Here is a 15,374-nt window from a genome sequence, read left to right as displayed (position 1 = left end):
ATCCTGTCTTTTTTACCTCCAGTTTTAACTATTAAGTCTTTGGTACATGCAGACAGTTAAATAAATGTTCACCATCTTCACATTGTAGCTTTATTCATTTTGTTGAGAGATCCAAGTTTCTTTGGCTTAAGGAACTTACTAGCCAGAGATTTAAACTATAGCTATATGGCATAATTAATAAATTGCAAACTAAAACTCTGGTTTCAAAACTTGCTCTGACTATAGTAAGTGGGCATGTGAGGCAAGGCCTCTTTATTTTACAATTCCTCATTCATTCCTGAACCTGGACTCCAAGTTGCATTGGAGGTTTTAACTATAGTAAAATGGTTAGCATTATTGATCTTCAGTAGTTGAGATACACATTTAATCTATACTCAATAAGAACCAATATTTTTAAGAGCAGAAATTGTAGTTACCTTTGGGAAACAATAGGGTTAGAAAAGTTGTAGAATATGTGTATTTTCTATGCTGCCTTGAGATTAACTATTTAAAGCAGACTTTAAGGAATTGGCCTATAGTAAAGTAGAGATACCACCATAAACAACCTTAGGGGAAAAAGAAGAGCAAACTATATTCTGAGTAATCTTTTTTTTTTTTTTAATGTGTAGAATTAAGGTTTTAAACTTCCCAGAGTAGTTCCCTGGTGACCTCAGCCACTAATTGTTATAGAGGATCCAAAAATCTTGGAATGTCTAAGGCCAATACATTTCATTTGCACTGGGTGAGACTGGTGCTGTTGGTGTTACCTCATGCAGGTGAGCATGGCTGCTGGTCTGATACCAGTCCCTGGAGTCTGTTGTCCTGGTTTCTGTAGCCGCCAGGCCCGCAGAAGGGGAGGCCGTGTGAACTTCGGACCACGAGAAGCAGGAAACTTCACCGACCACATCCTCTTCAGAGCTGAGTCATGAGTTGTAAAGTGTCCTAAAAGGGAAGCAGTGTTCTTCCGATTCAGGGGCTGCTGCCCTGGGATTACCCATCCAAATCCACTAGGCTCTATAAAGGTGCTGCTCTCATTTTGAAAGGGGGGTCTGCATGAAGGGCTGCTCCCCTGAATAGACTCTGCACTCCTATACCCTTAGGGCCTTGACTGTCTGTCTTCATCCTTCTGGAATCATGGGTGAGAGACTAGCAAATAACTGGATTTTTCTATAAGAAAATATCTTCGAGTGATTGATAGAAAATGAAAATTTTCTCATTTGTTAGGAAAATAAGTTTTTACATTATAAAGCAAAATCTAGCTGAATTAAGGGTTTTGAGTAAGTATATTAAATTGGTTATTTTATGCTTAAAAGAACTGGAAGAAATAGAAGAGATCCATTTAAGTATGCGAACACTAAATGCTCTAAATCTGTTTTTAACACAGTCTGGGATCGCTAACAGAGTTAACATGGAAATCTTATACAAATGCTAAGAAAAATATCGTAAAAATTTAAATATCTTTACCCAAAGGGCATTTTGATAAACTCCTAGTAAGAAATACACAGTTGAATACTGACATTCAGAGGGATATGACATTTGATATGACAGTTGATACTGACATTCGAGACATTCGTGAATGTGAAGACCTGTGGGTAGACACATGGCTCTCCTCTTGGTACCCACATGAAGAAACAGCTTTGTACCATTTAGATTATATGTGAACAACAAACCAGGTGCTCAGCTCCCTCACTAGCCCCAAATCCAACTTTCAGATTTGTACCACAACCAAATTATTACATTAAGGATCTTCACGGTTTCCCTTAAAGCGTCAGAAATGCTAAGGTTAAATATGTTCCAATCATCTATTACATTTCCAAAATATAAGAAACAAGTCTTAACAGCTAACATCATAATGGCACTTCCACTGAAACAAGGAGCGATCCCAGATGACTGTTAACCTCCATTTATTTTACATTCTGGGATATCCAACTAATTCGTAGATTTCTCTGCTTCTCTGAAGTCCCAGGCCTTCTCTAAAGCCAGGAAAGCCTGCTCAGTCTGTGCAAGCCTAACGCACCTGAAAGTGTGGTGTAAATAATGTCAACCAAAGCTGGTGGATAAATGTCCCAGCCTCTTGTGGGGCATTTCTGGGATGGGCCATAGAGGCCCCTAAAAACTCTGAAACTTCAAAGATTAGTGCATGTCTTAATTTTCTGGGAGAGACCCGTAGCTTTCATCAGATATTCAAAGAAGTCTATTTCCCAATAACCACTGGCAGAAAGGAAGGAGTAGAATGAAAACAGTAGAATGTGAACAGTGATTATTTCTTGTAGAAATTATTTTGGTTATTTATGGTGGAGTTTTGAGCATATTTAATTTTTTTCTTTATACACTTCTGTATTTTCAATAAGGAATATGCATGAAGACGGTAAAGATGGATGTGCTAACGTGTTAACTAAGAGCTCAATAGAATGTTTTGCTGCCATTAAAAAAAAAAACTGTTTTTTGGCCTCACTGCACGGCTTGTGGGATTTTAGTTCCCTGACCAGGGATTGAACCCAGGCCCTAGGCAGTGAACGTGCAGAGTCCTAACCACTGGACCACCAAGAAATTCCCTAAAAAAATGTTTTAAAAGAATTTTAAATGATACTGAAAAGGCTTATGATATAATTGAGAAAAAAACAGGATATAAGATTGTTTACGAAGTCTATGACCTCAACAATGTAAACAATACGTGGAGAAAAAAGCTCCTGGAATACTAAGTGTTTATAGGAAGGTTGCAGGATACAGGTTAATACACAAGTCAATTGCTTTGCCACATACCAGCAATGAACAATTGGAATTTGAAAATAAAACACAACAATACCACTTAACGTTAGTACTCAAAAAAGGAAAAAAAAGAAATACTTAGATATAAATCTAACAAAATGTGTACTATATCTCAATGAGGAAAACTCTAATTAAACTGCTGTAAGAAATCAAAGATCTAAATGAATGGAGAGAGAGTTCATATTCATGGGTAGGAAGAGTCAATATTGTCAAGATAATAATTCTTACCAACTTAATCTATAGCTTCCACACAATCCCAATTAAAATCGCAGCAAGTTACTTTGTGGATATTGATAAGCTGATTCTAAGGTTTATATGGAAAGGCAAAAGACCCAGAATAGCCAACACAGTACTAAAGAAGACAAACAAACTTAGAGGACTGATACTATCTGATTTCAAGACTTGCTACAAACCTACAGTAAAGACAGTATGGTATTGCTGAAAGAATAAATAAAACAATAGAGATCCCAGAAGTAGACCCACACACATATAATGAACTGATCTTTGATAAAAGGAAAAATAGCAATTCACTGGAGAAAGAATAGTCTTTTGACAAATGGCGCTGTGACAACTCTATATCCACAAGCAAAAACATGAATCTAGACACAGATCTTCACCTGTCACAAAGAGTAACTTAAATTGGATCACAGACTTAATGCAAAACACCGAACTATAAGACTTCTAGACAATAACATAAGAGAGCATCTAGGTAATCTTGGGTTTGGCAATGAGCTTTTAGATACAACGCCTAAAGCACAATCCATGAAAGAAAAAATCGATAAAGTAGATTTTATTAAAATTGAAAACTTCTGCTCTGTGAAGACATGTAAGAGAATTAAAAAGGCAAGCCACAGACTGGGAGGAAATATTTGCAAACATATGTGTTTGGTATCCAAAGGATACCAAGGACTAGTATCCAAAATATCAATATATAAAGAATTCTTTGTGTGCATATTAGCTATAAAGAATTCTCAAAATTCAACAATAAGGAAACACCCAATTTAAAAATGGGCAAAAGATCGTAACAGCTCACCAAAGAAGATATACAGATGGCAAATAAGTGTATGAAAAGAACGTCCAACATCATATGTCCTCATAAATTGCACATTAAAACAATGAGGGAGAACAGTATGGAGGTTCCTTAAAAAACTACAAATAGAACTACCATACGACCCAGCAATCCCACTACTGGGCATATACCCTGAGAAAACCATAGGTCAAAAAGAGTCATGTACCAAAATGTTCATTGCAGCTCTATTTACAATAGCCAGGACATGGAAGCAACCTAAATGTCCATCGACAGATGAATGGATAAAGAAGATGTGGCACATATATACAATGGAATATTACTCAGCCATAAAAAGAAACGAAATGGAGGTATTTGTAATGAGGTGGATGGAGTTAGAGTCTGTCATACAGAATGAAGTAAGTCAGAAAGAGAAAAACAAATACAGTATGCTAACACATATGTACGGAATCTAAGGAAAAAAAAAAAGGCCATGAAGAACCTAGGGGCAAGACGGGAATAAAGACACAGACCTACTAGAGAATGGACTTGAGGATATGGGGAGGGGGTGAGGTGAGATGTGACAGGGTAAGAGAGTGGCATGGACATATATACACTACCAAATGTAAAATAGATAACTAGTGGGAAGCAGCCGCATAGCACAGGGAGATCAGCTAGGTGCTTTGTGACCACCTAGAGGGGTGGGATGGGGAGGGTGGGAGGGAGGGAGATGCAAGAGGGAAGAGAAATGGGAACATATTGTATATGTATAACTGATTCACTTTGTTATAAAGCAGAAGCTAACACACCATTGTAAGGCAATTATACTTCAATAAAGATGTTTAAAAAAAAAAAAGCAAACAATGAGATACCACACTACACATCTATTAGAATGGATAATTTTTTTTTTTTTTTGAAATCAACAATAGCAAATGTTGGTGATGCTTCAGAGCAGCAGCAACTGGTGAGAATGCAAAATGCAACAACTTTGGAAGACAGTTTGGCAGTTTCTTACAAAGGTAAACACACTCTTACCGTAAGATCCAGCTATGCCCACACAAAAACTTGCACACAAATGTTTATAGCAGCTTTATCCATAGATGCCCCAAACTGGAAGCAACCAAGATATTCTTCAATAAGTGAACGAAAAACAAACTGTGGTACACCCAGGCAATGGAATATTATTCAGTGCTAAAAAGAAATGAGCTATCAAGCCACAGAAGACATGGAGGAAACTTAAATGCATCTTGTAAGTGAAAGAAGCCAGTCTGGAAAGGCTACCTACTGTATGATTCCAACTATAAGACATCCTGAAAAAGGCAAAACTATAGAGACAGTAAAAAGACCAGTGGTTGGCAGGAGTTTGGAAGGGGACTGAGGGAGAGTGGGGAGCGATGACCGGTGGAGCACAGGTTTAGGGCAGTGAAACTATTATTTGATACTGTAACGGTGGATACCGGGCATTATGCATTTGTCAAAACCTGTGCGGCCCGACCAAAAAAAAAAGAAAAGAAAGGTACAACACAAATGGTGAACCCTAGAACAAACTGTGGACTTTAGTTCATACTAATGTATCAATATTCATTAACTGTAATAAATGTACCACACTAATGCAAGATACTGATAATAGGGAAAACGTGTGTGTGGGGAGGTGGGTGTTAATGGGAACTCAGTACAATTACTGCTAGATTTTTCTGTAAATCTGAAACTATTCTAAAAAAAAAATGCCTATTAATTTTTTAAATGCAAAATGTTCATACTGGTTATGAATAATTTCTCATTTCTTATTTTTAAATGTATTTTCAAAGTGTTTTTCGATAGATCAGTTATTAATCATAGAACCAGGCAAAAATTAAGCCCTGAATTCTAAAAAACTACACTGAAAAGCACGAATTTTTAAAAAAATCTGATTAAAGTTTTCAGTCCTTTTAAGAGAAACAGGCCCAAATTTTCCCAATAAAATACCAGAAGTGAAGGTACGGGTATTCTTACCCATTTTTGAAGTGTTCACACATCCTAGCATTACCTGGAGAGGAGCCTTGCTCAGCTGGTCACGTGCTGGTCAAGCTTCCTCGTGCAAACCCTACGCGTGAGCGTCGCTTTCCTCAGTTCCACACCACAGAGAAGCGCTACCCAGGTGGCCCAAACTCTGCGCATGCGTGAAGTGCGTTCCCATTTACCGGGGCAGAGCCCTGGGCTCTACCCACAGCGAGGGTGCCCCCACAGGGGGAAAGCTGCCTCCAAAGTTCCCTGGCTGCACAATCTCACCGTACTCACCTGTTATCCATCTGACTGACCTCAGATTTTAGCGGCCCCCCCCTCTAGCCCTAGGAACCCGCCTCTCTTGGCCTTAAATGAAAGCACACCATCAGGTGTTGGTGTTTGCTTCTGACTCAAAAAGAGCTTCCTGGGGAACAATATGCATGATTTGCCCCATGACCCCTCTACGCAAGAAGGAAATCACCGAGATCGGTGTGGTTTGAAATCTCTGTAATACCACTTTCCTATGCCCACATCCCATGAGGGTAAGCAGTGAAGAATTTTAAACTGAAATGTGCTAGACTGGCAGTTCTTAGCCAGGGATTCACATCAGAACCACCAGGGGAACTTTTCCCAAGTGCAGAGTCCTGGCCCCCTGCCTTGATCTATCACATCACAGGCTCCCAGGATGCTGCTTTGGGCATGTGTATTTTGAGGGCGCTCCCCAGTCAGGTCTGGTGTTTGCTGCTCCTTAGGAAACACCGTAAGACAGGGGTCCCAACCCCGGGGGCCTCGGACGGATACTGGTCCACAGCCTGTTAGGAACCCAGCCACACAGCAGGAGGTGAGTGGCGGGCTAGCCGGTGAAGCTTCATCTGTCGCTCCCCATCGCTGGCATTACCGCCTGAACCATACCTCCACACCCCCCCCCACCCCATCGTGTCCGGGGAAAAATTGTCTTCCACAAAACCCATCCCTGGTGCCAAAAAGGTTGGGGACAGCTGCTGTAGGAGGTAACTGCAGGTGGCATGGTCACAGTCAAGGGTATTTGAGGCTCTCATCCCACCTCTACCCCTCATTTTGTCAGTGGGCCGCTTACCGGTGTGCTGAGGAGTCAAGCAGGTTTCCAGGAACTGACCCCCATGCATTGGGTTCTCGGCATCTGTGTCTTTGCTGACCTCATCTTTGACTCCTAAAGCCAGTCCAGGGGACAAAAAATGCAAATGTCCAACAATGATTAACATCTCTCGGCAGCCCAGCTTGTAGCAACCTCATCCTGGGGGCCCCTTGCAAAGGCTTGATGCTGCTCCATCAGGGCTTTCTGTAGACCACCCCCCGCCCCCCGTCAATGTGAGGACTCCTCCAGATCCAGAGGGACATGGAGGGAACACAGGGGAATGTGCATGTAGGAGAAGGGAACGTGCCATTGTCCCAGATGGCAAATGGTGTTGCAGAAACTTTGCTGAAGCTATTGATGCCTCTTTTGAGCAGTTACCACAAGAAGACAGTCTGCATTACAGACATCAACATCTAAACTTATTCAGGAGTCGACATGCAAACCTCGGAGTTAACCCAGTCATATAGGTTTTACCGACAATTGTAGTGATTAAACCTCCACTGGCCACTGGAATGAGGGTGAAAAGGAGAAGCAGAAGAAGAACAGGAAAGATCTGGTTTCCCTGGGCAGAGTAGGGATGAACTGGGGGGAGCCCCAGCTAACAGCCTCAGAGTGCCCGCCCAAGCTGGGGTTTTCCAGGGATAAGGCTGAGAGCAGCACCTCGCTTATCAACTGGATCTAGCTGGTTAGTTGATAACTCCCATCAGAGCCGGCTTTGCCTAGGTCATATAACTGGGGCCATAATCCTTAGTCAGCCTCCAGGGGCCTGGTGGACACTTGTTTCTGGGAGCTTACATAAGTTCCCACTAAGACCAAAGGGAAAAAAAATTCTGTGAAGATGGCCATGCTGGTGTCTCTTTTTTTTTTTTTTAATAAATTTATTTATTTATTTATTTTTGGCTGTGTTGGGTCTTCGTTTCTGTGCGAGGGCCCTCTCCAGATGCGGCGAGCAGGGGCCACTCCTCATCGCGGCGCGCGGGCCCCTCACCATCGCGGCCCCTCCCGTTGCGGGGCACAGGCTCCAGACGCGCAGGCTCAGTAGCTGTGGCTCACGGGCCTAGTTGCTCCGCGGCACGCGGGATCCTCCCAGACCAGGGCTCGAACCCGTGTCCCCTGCATTGGCAGGCAGACTCTCAACCACTGCGCCACCAGGGAAGCCCCATGCTGGTGTCTCTTAAGTGATACGGGTCAAACTCTTTTTTTCAAAAAAATTAATTAATTAATTAATTAATTAATTTTTGGCTGTGTTGGGTCTTCGTTGGTGCGTGCGGGCTTTAGTTGCAGCGAGCAGGGGCTACTCTTCGCTTTGGTGCGCGGGCTTCTCATTGTGGTGGCTTCTCTTGTTGCGGAGCACAGGATCTAGGTGCGTGGGCTTCAGTAGTTGTGGCCTGCGGGCTCTAGAGCGCAGGCTCAGTAGTTGTGGCGCTCGGGCTTAGTTGCTCCGCGGCATGTGGGATCTTCCCGGACCAGGGCTCGAACCCGTGTCCCCTGCATTGACAGGCGGATTCCCAACCACTGCACCACCAGGGAAGCCTAAGCTCTAAGTTTTGAATGAACACAACATCAGACAAAATCACCCCCCTCCAAAAAAGTAGCTCATTGATCCTGATAGAATGGCTGTAGAGACTCACTGTTGCAGGGTGACCTGGAGGAGGCCACCAGCTTCTCTGCGCCTCTGTGTCCAGCAGCCACCTGAGAAAATGTGCTTCAAGAGGGACTCAGGGAGGAGTGCTGTTGTGCAAGGGCCATGTGATTGTATCATCTCCTGTCAATGTAGGGAAAGTCCTCTTAGCTCTGACTGATCAGCAAAAATTTGGGGCCGCCTACAAGTCACACCCTGCCTTGGGGCCTGGGGACACAGTGATGAACAAGGCAACACGGGCTAAGTCTCTCCTGGGACTAAGAATTTTGGCCTTTGCATCTCTTGCAGAGTATCTCCTCCAAGTGAGCTGAGAGAGATTTGTGGCAGCTTTGCATCCTGTCTGCATCCAGCAGGGTGAGGGTTTGCCCCTTCACAGAAGCAGATTGGGCATGAAGGCCTCTTGTGCAAAACCAGCCTCCAGGCCTCCTTCCAGACAAGCTCTGTTAGGGGCACCTCCAGGGACGGGCAGCCACCTGCCCAGGACCAGTGAGAGGATGCCTTTAACAGCTCCAAACTCTAATATACGTCATATGCTCCTTTCCTTCCACAAACTACGTGGCGGTTCCTTTCTGGTTTTTTCTTTTCTTTTCTCTTTTCTTTTCTTCTCCGTGTTCTTAAAAAACAAAATGTCACTGTAAAACAGGGTATAATGCGGCTTCTTCTAAAGCAGGAAGGGCTCCAGGTGCTCACTGTTAATTTCCCATTTCTGAAAAACCCCAGTCCCAAGACACAAAGTAGGGGGGGAGGGGGCGGGGCTGATGGCCTTGGAGGGAGGGGCTTTCCAGGGAGAGAGAGAAATAGTCACATGAACCTCTGTCCAGGTGCTTGGACACTGGACGATACAGCAAAACTAGGATTGGGGAGATTCCTGCTGAGAAGGTCACGGCCAACAGCTCCCAAAGGCTGCACACCAGCACCAGAGTCCCAACTCTGCGTTTGCTCCATTTCAGACTGGGCCTCAAGGAGACCCAGGTGACAGAGACATTGACTAGAGAGGTGGGGAAAGGGCCACCTGCATCCCCAGGCTTCCATCCCTGATTCAAGTGCCAGGGACTTCAACTCTCCAACAAAGAGCCTCTCTCAATTCTCAATCCACAGCTGAGTACTTTACAGCCTCAGTTTTCTCTTCTGTAAAATGATATAATCATAGGATTCATCTCAAAGAGATGCAGTGAGAATTAAATGACATAACACATTTAAAGTGCAGAAAAGAACAGTATTACTGTCTCTCAGCAGGAGCTGGTGAGCTCTTTCAGAATGGCTCTTAAATGCTTTCAAGGTTTGAAAGCACCCTGACCTTCCAAAATATGACTTCCTGAGAACATTGTCACCCAAGTAATGGGGTCAGCAAGGCAGAAGCCAGCCTACAGGTTAAAAAACCTCCCTCCTCAGCCAGAGCTGAGCAGGTGTGGCCTTGGGTAACCTGCAAAACCAAATTTGCGGTTCAGCCTGCGAGCCAAATTCCTGCTTCTCTCTGGGTGAAGAGGTTCCTTCCTGGGCCCTCCACTGCTCGTTTGCCCATGACGCACACAGGCTGCAAACTTTCCTCATGGGGTCCCTGGCCTTCAGGACAAGGGCTGCCCTGGCTCAAGCCTTCTCTTGCTGGAGAAGATGGCATCGGACAGCAAGCCGCTTCTGACCCTGCCATGAACCAAAACAGCCTCCTGGAGCTCTGAGGGGAACCTGGGCTCGGGTGGGCTCCCACTCCCCTCTCCTCCTGAGGCCTGCAGAGCCCTCAAGAGCCCTAGTGCTCTGGTTCAGCTGGGCTGCACCACCCTGTCTCCACCCCCGCGGCACGGAGCTGTGAGGCCCCTGGCCTGCTCCCGGAGCATGCCCTCCCCCAGGCTCCTCAGCCGGGGTGTCCTGGGGACCGGGACGGGGTCAATGGAGGGGAGCCAGCGGGCAGGTGCCGCACCCAGGGAGCGTGAGTCAAGGCTAACTGGGAGGGAGGGGCAGACGTGGAGGAGCCCTGGGGCAGCAGAAAGGGGTGGAGAGATGGAAACCTGCGCTGCCCAGTTCCTCTCTGTAGCTCTGGGCCCAGTCGGGGACCCTGAAGAAAGTCGCTCCGACAGAACGTCCAGGGCTCTTCCACCTTCTCTTTATATCCTCGTTGGAAAACCGTGGCCTCTTGAAGCCTACCTGTGCCGGAGAATTTTGCAACTTGCCGGTGGCTTTTGTCACCTGTGGAAAACGACACAGGTCAACTAACAAACGAGCTTGCTTATCAGGAGATTGGAGCCAGGAAGACTGCAGGCCTGGGGTGGGGAAATCCTATCTTGCATGGCTTCCTTCCTTCCTCCTTCTGACTGGGTCCCACAGGGGTGGGGAGGCCTTCCTGGACCTGGCACCCTGGCTGCTGGGCTCCCAGCCACGTGTCCAGAGGATACCCTTCCTGCCACCTGGGTCCTTCTCATCTTCCTGGGACACAGGGAATGTGAGGCGCCTTCTCTGGAGACTAAGTGGGAAACACCTGCATCTCCAGGGCCTCGAAACAGCCTGCTCTAGCCTGGCTTTCTGGGAGAAGCTGGGGGAGAACACTGGTTAGGAACGTTCCAGTCTGGCTTCATACCGCATCAAGTATGTCCTGCTGGCGGGGCTCTTCCCAACAAGGACTAAACAAGAGACTCTATGTGAAGGCGCCAGCACACAGTAGGTGCCCATGGACGTTCTTCCTCAAGGCCCCGGGCCCAGCAAAGGCTTATATTCATCAGTATTAATCCAACCTGAGAGTGTTTGCACCTGAGCTTTAATAGTGACTTAAGTTTAAGATCTGGATATGCTTGTGGAATGCTGCTTGATTTGTTTAAACAAACACAGCCCATTTTTTCCGATTCTCAGCCGTTTTTGGAGGGTTGCGGGACCTCCTTTATATGCAGAAAGCAGATCTGTCTTCTTTCGTTTCCTAATGGCCTCCCCATCCCTACCCAATAAACACACCAACCAAGCCCATAGTCAGGCCAGTTCCCAAGATGCAAGAATAAAGAGAGAGGTCAGAGACCGAGTCTCCATTCCCCTCCCCTGAAGTTGTTCAGCTGCCGTTGCCCCCAGCGTCTGCCCTGCCAACCGTCATGCAGTCGGGGCCTGCCCGGAGCTGGTGCCTCTACCCCGGCCGCAGCTCAGGTGCAGGAGCGCTGTGGGAATTTTCCATCTGACTATGCAGCCTGCTTGGCCCCTCCTCAGATCATTATCCTGCCACCGACAAGCTTGCTGGGCTGGGCAAGCTTTCCTGCAGGTCAGCACGGGCAGTAGCACCCCTGCCTGGACGTGCTCAGGCCGGGCTTCCTCTCTGGAACTCGCAAGGACAGAGGAGGGGGTCAGGGCCCCAGATACCCCTCAGCCCAACCTCAGGCCAAGGCCTTGTTTTCCCCGGCTGCCTGCAGCCTCAGATTCTGCCTCTGCCCAGGCCTGTTTCCTCCTGGCCTCCTGCTCTCCTGTTTCCTTCAGCTTTCCCTCTGGGCGGCTCCCAGCTCTTCCAAAAACCCCCTCCAGGAAATTTGCTTGTTGCCACAAAATAATGCAAATGTGCTCCTGCGGCTGCCCGCCCGAGCAGCAGCGATCTCTGTCTCCCAGAGACCTGGGGAGGAAGGAAGAGGCAGCCAGCGCCCCTCGGTGCCCCCTCTCCAGCCGACAACAGCAGGCCGCAGCCACAGCAGGGCCTCGGGGCCAGACAAAGCCTTGGCACGTCGTCTAAGGGAACCAAGTTCAACCCAGAGAAAGGCCACACAAGACCCTCAGACACTCCCAGACCCTTTGTGTGTGTGTGTGTGTGTGTGTGTGTGTGTGTGTGTGTTTAATATATAAAAATGGTTTGGATAAAGTTTGTGTTCGTGTGTAGCATTTGTTTATCTCTGTTTATCTAATTCAAACTCCTTGCCCTGCCTGGAACAGAAAGGGAGGACACAGGGACAAACACCTCCAAGGCCCACAGTCCTGGGGAGGGATGAATGCGGGGACAGAGGAGAGCAGCTGATCCTGGCTGTATGGCGTCTGGGAGCTGGGTCCTGACCTACGCCCCTCAGTCATAGCGGCCTGATGCCCTGCACCCCCAGTGGCATAGGGCAGGAGGCTGGGGTGAGGGCTGCCACCTCCACAGGAGAATGGGGTGGGGTAGGGCAGTGTGAAGTGTCCGAGGCAGGCTGGAGTGACGACAGAAACCTCTCAGCTCTCCCCACCCCTCTCCTCACCATCACGCAGGGTCCCGGGGCTGAGGGGCTGAGGAGAACGTGACCCGTCCCCGGCTCTCCTCCTCTCTTGCGGCCGCTGCCTCCGTGATGGGGCCGTGATTGCCCGGGAGAGGAATGGAGGCTCAGAGGGATTCCCGAGGTCACACAAGTGGTAGGTGGTGATTCAAAGCCAGGTGTGTTTGGTATTCAATGGCTGTGGGGTCTTTCGCATTTACGGGGCTGCTGTCAACCAGGATACACAGCCCTCGCCTTGAGAAAGCCGGTACCTCCACATTCTCACTCAGCGCCGAACTCCAAGTCCCATAGCGTCTTTGCACCTATAAATGGGAGCCCAGAGACTCCCTTGAGGCCCCTAGAAACCACAGGTCTTTGAAAGCTCAGCTTTCTGGATTGGCCTGGGACTGACTGGATAAGAATAATAGAGCCGTGGGAATTCCCTAGCGGTCCAGTGGTTAAGACTCAGGGCTCTCACTGCCGAGGGCCTGGGTTCGGTCCCTTGTCGGAGAACTAAGATGCCACAAGCCACACGTTGTGGCCAAAAACATTAAAAAAGGAATAATAGAGCAGGTGACGCTGTCCCGTTTTCACATTAAGCCTCCAAATTAGGACACAGACCAAATGAGGTATAAGGCCTAATGAGAAGGCAAGCCAAAGTAACTTTGCCTTATGATTGCAAGGAAGAATTGGCCTCATTTTGGGTGGTATTATCCAGCTACATTTACTCATGTGGCCCATTCTGTGGCTCTCACCAGCCAGAGAGCAGGGAAGGATTTAGGGCTCTGGGGCTGAGCCCGTAGGCCTGTCTCCCTTCAGAAGTGCGGTCCCTCCTCTCTCCCCACAGCAGCTCTTAGGGGATGGAAGGCTACAGGCCAGGGCTAGGACTGGGGCTGGAAAGGGGAGGGAATTATCAGGGCAAAATCTCTGTCTCCCACAAAGGATGCTGAGATACTGGTGCAGTTTGGCAAGTCCTAACACAGGCCTCGTCTGCCCAGCCCCTCAGTGAGGGCCTTGGGGCAGCCCCACAGAAGGGACACCCGTACCCCAGACCACCCCTGGGCTTCAGGTCACGACCTAGGAGACAGGCCACAGGAGGGGATGAATCTTAATTGAGGCGTGAAAGCTTGTGAAAGGAGGCGCATCTGCCCCCAGACAAGAGCTGCATGCCTCTGACCCTGGAGAGGGTGGCTGGTTGAAGGCAACATCCTTGACCTGCCCAAGGTCCCCCTTGGGACCGCTCCATCCTCTTCTGACTTTTCTCACCACCTGTGCCACTCACCCCTGCCTGCCGTCTCTGTGGCCTAATATGGGGGTGGGCAGAGGCGTTAAGCCCTGATGCCTCCAGATTCGCAGCAGCTGTGTGCCTTCTCTGTTGCCTGGTGGTTTCAAGCCTGTCTTCTGGAATGTTCAGCTTTGTCCTGACAACATCTCCATCAGCTGTGAGTGCCGAGAGGCCGAGGACTTACGTGTAGGCAAAATGCATTTCAGCCTTGGCTTCTCAGACCGGAGGGAACCACAGATGCTCATGTGTGCTCTGTTGGGGCATTTTTCCTGGTGGAAAAAAACATTACTGAGAGTATGGGGGAGGGGGGCTCTCGAGACTAGAGTAGCCTTTGTTTGTCTGTTGGAGCACAGATGGAGCCGGTGGGGATCCCAGGGAGAAGATGAGCCCCTTCTGAGATCTGGTGGCAGAGCGGCGTGTGGAACTGATATGGATCAAAGGAAAAGTCCTGCGGTCTCAGGAGCTGCCAGGCCCACAGCAAGCCACCGGATCCCAGCCTCCTCCTGGCTGCCGCGCCATGTAGGCCCAACTTCCAGGGCTCTGGACCCACCGGCTGCCTGCACCAGAATCGCCTGGGTGCTTGTTAAAATTGCACGATCCTGGGTCCAACCCTAGACGTTCTAGGAGAGGAAGAAGGACAGGGAGTGTGGCTAACAGGCCCCCCTGCCCCAGATGACTCTTGTCCCTCAATTTAGGAACCATCATCTCCTTGTGTGCTCAGGCCGAGCCAGACCGGGGGCGGCTCTGTACAGAGAGTCCGTTTCCTCTTCCCCAGCAGCTCCCCGCCCCTGGACGTCTGTGTTAACGACCAGATATTCAGGAAGAGCAGCATTTCTCCTGGAGCTCTCCGCAGAGGAACGAGTGGCCAGGCTCGAGAAGCAGCCTGTCCTCGCAGGGGCCCCTCTGCAGAGACTTCCACGCTCATAGCCCTGCCTGGACCCTGCCCCGCGGGCCTCTGGCCAGGTTGACGGCATGGGAAAGCCCCGTGCGAGCTGCAGAGGAGGGGAGGTGCCCCCGAGGGCTGGGCACGCGTCCTCCCCTGGGGGCGCCTTCCCCCTAGGGGTGCCCTTCCGCGGCGCCCCATCCCATTGCACCCACCTCCTCCTGCTTCCTCCTCTGCACTCCCGCAAAATTTGGATCCATCTTTCAAAACCGGCCTCAGCTCCCTCACCTTCTCTATGAATCGTCGTGCTACCCCGACGGAGCACCGATGTCCCCTTCCTGTGGCGAGGTGGCACGACCCTCCTGCCCCTCGCGCCCAGGGCCTCCCGTCAGCCCGCAGAGCAGCCCTGCAGGCCTCGCCTCTGGGAGCAGCCGCAGCTGGGAGTAGGTGTGTGGGGAAGGGGGTTCTCAGTTGGGCTTGTGGTCTGGAGGTGGTTCAAGGCTTGTTTTTCCTCTGACAGGATTTGGGTGGGTTT

At 48.6% G+C, this 15,374-nt stretch overlaps 1 long non-coding RNA gene across 1 annotated transcript; it reads right to left on the bottom strand.

Annotated features, from left to right (window-relative positions):
• Positions 1 to 80: 80 nt before the first annotated feature.
• On the bottom strand, positions 81 to 13,945 carry LOC309625129. Its single transcript, XR_014242337.1, has 3 exons — positions 8,483 to 13,945; positions 6,834 to 6,926; positions 81 to 921 (listed from the first exon to the last, which is right to left on the bottom strand). It is a non-coding gene; the product is annotated as an uncharacterized lncRNA (long non-coding RNA).
• Positions 13,946 to 15,374: the final 1,429 nt, after the last annotated feature.

This window comes from Balaenoptera borealis (assembly GCF_965194805.1).
Source record: "Balaenoptera borealis genome assembly, chromosome: 3".
NCBI lineage: Eukaryota > Metazoa > Chordata > Mammalia > Artiodactyla > Balaenopteridae > Balaenoptera > Balaenoptera borealis.
The sequence above is the reverse complement of the archived record's forward strand: the minus strand, read 5'-3'. Positions and strand labels throughout refer to the sequence as shown.